This window comes from Chaetura pelagica, unplaced genomic scaffold, assembly GCF_000747805.2.
Source record: "Chaetura pelagica isolate M959 unplaced genomic scaffold, ChaPel_1.0 scaffold39, whole genome shotgun sequence".
Lineage (NCBI taxonomy): Eukaryota > Metazoa > Chordata > Aves > Apodiformes > Apodidae > Chaetura > Chaetura pelagica.
Window position 1 is genome coordinate 1,124,252 of NW_009954614.1, and position 6,000 is coordinate 1,130,251.

Genomic DNA, 6,000 nt, shown 5'->3' on the forward strand with positions numbered 1-6,000 from the left:
TGTGGTTGTGCTGTCAAAAATGTGATCTGGGCTACTGAAAAATTGTTGACATGGAATAAGAAAATAAATACCAATGGTAATGAGTTCTCAACAATCCTGTTATTCCTTTACAGTACACAAAAAATCCCAGGAGGTGGCTTCAGCATGAATATCCTTGGACCACTCTGTTTCCACTGAAATGGAAAATTAGCAAAACTAGCAATTTGAATACTTAGAAATTTTCAGAAACTCCAACATGTATCGCCTGAGACAGGCAAGCAGAATTACTCAGGTCTTTGTGCTGAGAAATAAGATGTGCAGGGCATATATATATATATATATTACATATATTATATATATATATATATTATGTGCGGGAGACTGGGACTGGAACTGTAAGCATCACAGCCTTTGTTGCTATTGTTAGGTCAGAGATGGCTTTCAGTGCCTGCTCACCTTCGCTGGGGCCAGCATTGGCAGCTGTGTGCTGAGTGTCCCCAAGAGGTCCCAGATCCTGCTCCAATGTCTGGGTCCTTGGGCCTCACTGAACTGTGGTTTTCATTCTGCCTTGTGGTTCTGGATACCTGCTGCCTGTGGATCAGCAGCTGCTCTGCTTTCCTGACCGTTTCCAACAAGCCCACTGGGTGGGCAATAGCAGTTCACTTGTAACGTACGACAAATGGTTTTGCAATCATCAGACACTTTTACATGTCAATCCTCTCCTGAGAGTTACCTAAAATTGGTCAGAGGAACTGTGGGAGAGAGCAGCAAAGAACATTTTGGGCCTTTTGAGACAGAGCTGGCCTTTTGCAGGGAGGAGAGAAGGGGCATCCTCAGAGTACATTTTTCAGGGAACTTCAGGAGGGTTACCACACATGGATGCCACCACTGGCATGTGGCAAGCCTCCTCCAGAGTGGTCTGACCAGGCACAGAAGAGCTTTGCTTGGCCAAGCTGCCAGCCTACTCCAGGTTCCAGGCTGTCTTGAGTGAAGTAACTGCTAATGCTTCAAATACTCAAAGGACTGTGTTTCTTTGGACCCAAGTTTGTCCCCAAGATTCTTCTCTGAAGAGGTGCAGGACAGCCCTTGGCCTGTAAAAATGCAGATCCCCGAAAAGAAGCAATCACAAAACGTTGCAAAATCAAACATAACCACAGACTGTTGCAGGTACATAAACACAACAACAGAGTGTTTATCATGCATGGGCTATTCTGAAAATAAATTTTAATGTAATAGAGACTGTTTTGCTGAGAAACCGCTTGGATCTATCTTCATTTTTCTCCAGAGAGTTTTCACATTGGCTTCTGGGTGAGGATCTGTGTTGCTGTGTTACAGGGCCTAGGACATGTGGAAACAGAAGCTAAAAGGGCTTTAGCTCACTCCTTGGCTGGGCCCAGGAGCAAAATGACCTCTGGCATACACCAGGTGCTGCAGATCTGACCCTGAAATCTCTGTGGTACAGCATCTCCACTGGGCAATACCAGCCATATGTGCTTTCTACAACAGCTGTGCCATTGAGACCACTCTCATCTTCACCTCTGGCTCCTAAATCCCTCTTCCCATTGCCTGGAAGATCAGAAAAGAGATCCATTATAGGATGTAATGGGATGGCTATCATTTTGATATGATTGTAAAAATGCCAGTTATATTACCAACATTAGAAACTGAAAATTCTCAAGAATAAAGTTAGCTAATAGTAAAGGAACGAATCTGCCATGATTCCCATATGAATTCTCTTGCAACCTTTATAATTGCTTGTTGACATTCAGCCCTGCCTGCACAGGGGCCTTTGCCAGGAGAGCCCCTCACCTCCTCTGTCCTGCCTGTTGTTTTTGTCATGCTTATAATCCTGCTCTGACTCCTCTGCTTTCCTTGGCTAGTTCCAGTTAACCTTCAGCTTTGTGCCCAGGGGTTCTGATCAATTTAGATGTAGAATGAGTGGCGTTTTGCAAAAAGACACTTTTACCCCCTATAAAAGCAAAAGTTACAAAATACACAACAGAAAACCCCAAGCCCTCCAGATATTCTCTGAAGCCTAAGCAGAGATGTTACTGGAAAACATTTTAAAAATTAAAGCTGCACATAATTTCAAAACGAGTTACTGTTTTCAACCCCAGGGCAGCTGCAGAGTTGGAGCTCTGATGTGCAAACAACAGAAACAAACACATTCAGTTTTCATTGTCTTTGTTGGGAGCAGTAGCAGAGAGAAGCAGCATTTCATGAGTCAGAGCAAATGGGATTCCAAGATGCTATTAGTTACATTGGAGTTTTAAAATATGAATTAAAAGTTGACAGGCTCATTTTAAAAGCAAAATTCAGTTCAATAAATTGGTGAGGTTTTAATCTCTAATGCCTGGTGGTGGCTCTTTATCACACCTGCCTGCTTGATGTAGAAAAAGACATCTTTTTTTCTGCAGAGCCTCCACTAGTGCTCTGCGAATAACGTGCTCTCTGTGCCCCAGGCACCAAAAGGAACTTAGAGGTGAAGGACCCTCTTGTGCATCCCTGTCCCAGGCAGGCAGCCTGCAGAGCAGCAGCACTGTCACCAGGATGCATCCCAACAGACTCACCTTGAGTTCTGTTTGTCCAGAGGCTGGGCTGGGAGCTGAGAGCCCGCTGGTGCTGACCTTTCACAGGCCATGTTGAGATCCCCAGCCCAGGGGTACAGTCCTTTCACTGTTGATCCATTAACTGGGTTTTCTGGTTGTTTTGGGTTTTTTTTTCTTTTTTTCCTTTTTTCCCCTGCTGCTGTTGCTCACCTACAGCAGCTATTTCCCTCTCCCCACCCTCACTGCTCCCCTCATGCAGTGACTGAGTGGCTTTCTTTGCTTTACTTGGATTGTCCTTCTCTCCTGTAAGAAATTTATTTTCAAAGCAGAGGGGGGGAGAAGAGTGTAACAATACGTTGTATAATGAAAATACAGCACTTTTATACCTTTTTGGGACACACCCTCATCCTCAATTGCCAAGCATGATACCTTCGCCATGCTTGCAGTGTCAAGGTTGTTGCTGCTGAGTTGTCACCAAGGGGAAGAAAAGCAGGAAAAGCTGCCACAAATCTGCCTTTTTATGATCCTGTAGGCAAAAGATTTGCCCACTGTTTTTTTTTGCTGAGAAACGAGCAGTTTACACGAGTGGCTTTCAACCCATTATTTTGACTAATGGACAACAAACGCAGCATTTCCCAGTGGGGCAGCAGACCCGGAGCAGCAGACCCCTCCACGAATTTCACCCCCAGCTCGCAGGGGAACAGATGCGCGTTCCGCCCAGCCTCCCTTCATACAAGAAATCCCTACAAGTGCTCGGTACAGCCACACTGCCTCGCAGAAAGGAACAACTCTGATGGCCAGTGATAGGACAAGGGGCAATGGGTGCAAATTGGAGCATAGGAGGTTCCATGTGAATATCAGAAAAAACTTATTTCCTGTGAGGGTGACAGAGCCCTGGAACAGGCTGCCCAGGGAGGATGTGGAGTCTCGACATTGAAACCCACCTGGACACGTTCCTGTGTGATGTGCTCTGGGTGACCCTGCTCTGGCAGGGGGGTTGGGCTGAGGGATCTTTCGAGGTCCCTTCCAACCCCTAGGGTTCTGTGACTCTATGATTCTATGAACTCTCCCTTGGCTTTGCAGCCCTAAAAACTTGTTCCCTGCGGATTTTATTGGGAAACTTTATTTATTTTTTTCCCCCCCTGCAGACACGATTTTCCTCTCGGCAGTCTGACCCCTTCTGTGTCCGCAGGGCTCCAGGCAGGTGCTGTCTGTCTGTCTGTCTGTCTGTCTGTCTGTCTGTCTGTCTGTCTGTCTGTCTGTCTGTCTGTCTGTCTGTCTGTCTGTCTGTCTCTCTGTCTGTCTGTCTGTCTGTGGCGGGCAAGGAGCTGCGCTCACACCCGGCCGGTGTCCCGAGCAGGGGATGTGGGTTCACTTCAGTAGACTTCTCCAACCAAAAATTGACATAGAACCATTCAATGCTCTGGCATTCGGCTGGTGCTTGTCCAGGAGGCTTTTTCACAGATGGCAGTGAGCCACTCGCCACTAGAGGCTCCTGAGCTGAGACAAAGGACAAGGAGGGCTCTTCACCGATTAAGGTTCCAAGCGAAACAGACTCACCTTGGGTAAAAAATAATAATTTAATTCCACACTAACCAAACACACCCAGGACACAGACACACACACAGCAGGGCTTGCAGATGTTACCCCACCCCTCCCTTCTTCCCAGGCCCCAATCCCTTGGTTCCCAGTTTCTCTCCCTCCTTTCCCCCAGTGGCACAGGGGGACAGGGGATGGGGTTTAGAGTCACTTCACAGGCTGGGGGTTCCTGCTGCTCCTTCCTCCTCAGGAAGAAGGATTCCTTACAGTCCTGCCCTGCTTCCCCACGGGGTCCCTCCCATGGCACAGAGGCCTCCACCAACCTCTCCTTCCTGAGTCCTTCCCACCAGGTCCGGAGCTGCTCCAGCCTGGGCTTCCCACAGAGTCACGGGGGCTTCGAGAACAAGCTCCCCTGGCCCGGGGTCTTCCACAGCTGTTCAGTCAGAGTCCACAGGCAGCAAATCCAAGTTCACCCCTCCTGGCACCTTCAAGGAATGTCCCACCACGTTCCTCCATGAGTGCAGGGGCACAGCTGCCATCTCGCCATGGGCTGCAGGGAAACTTCTGCTTGGGCACCTTCTGCCCCTTCTTCCTCACCAACCACCAGCCCTGCTCTCCTTCCCCAGCACTGCTCTTATCCCTCAAGTGCTCCTCTGCTCAGGTGTTATCTCTGTTCTTTCATGTGTTAATGGCAGAGGTGCATCTGTTGTCCCTCTAATGGCTCCTTGGCTGGGTTTGGGGCAGGGGAAGCTTCTCAGCTTCTTACCTGAGCCACCCATGGGGCCCTTCCCCCACTACCAAAAAACCCACCAAACCAAAACAGCACAGAAATCTTGTGAGAGAAGTGAAAGACATTTAAAATGTCTGTATTTTGGTTCCATGTTCTGGGAAGTGAAGATGTGGAGATGATGAATGAGTGAAATGTAAAAGCTGAATTTTCATTTGTCACACCAGGGTTTACAATTTCAAGTAGTTCTTGTAATTCCTCATATTATAGGATGTTTTCTCCTTGTGTAAATTTAATTAATACATCTGCTTTTTAGTTTGTAAATGGAGGGGGTTTTTTTTAATCCTCCATTCTTACATGCTCATTCATTTGGAATTCTAATTTGCTAGACTCAGAATTTACAACTATCGCTTTGTTTGACAGTATGTTGGACTAAGAGGAAGATCTGACACACACTTTAAGTGGCTCTTAAAACTGTCTGACCTTATCTACACCATCACTCCTAGTGTGGAAAAGTCCAAGAATCTTGGATTCCGCCTTTGCTTTGTCTCTGGAGAAACTAGGGCAGTTTTGGTTAGAGATAAGGTACATGAGGCATAATAATTCTGAAACGTAGTGGGGCCAAATAGTAATCCTTGAGCTAATTAAAAATGGTGGCATAGCAAGCCAAATACTGACAAACACTCTCAGCATACTCAATTTATGCAAAGAAAAGATTAAGCAGAACACATTATACCAATTCTCTGGATGAAATAAACTGTACTTAAAAAGCAGTCTTTGCTAGTGAGATAACACTGCTGGAATGAATGTCTGTGTAGTATATAACGTAAAGATGCTTATGAAAACTAGTAACTGAAGTCTTCCTGAACATCAGTTTAAAAGAAATACCAAGTAGTAAGATAAACATCCAAATCCCACTAGATGGGAATCAACAGTAGGTCAGTTATATTAAAATCATAGATTTTAATAAATAATTCAGTGCACAAAGCCATAGAAATAAGATTTTAATATTGTTCTGAAGACAAAAACAAAGGTTTCACAGAATGCATATTTTAATGTATCATTAAACCATAGTTTTTAATCAATCCTGACTATTTTCTTACTGACAATAAAGCACTTTTCAGACTAGAGGGGGGAAATTTGATAATAGAGTAACACAACCCTAGAAAATACCACAGCTGTAATTTATAATTTGTATACTGGAAT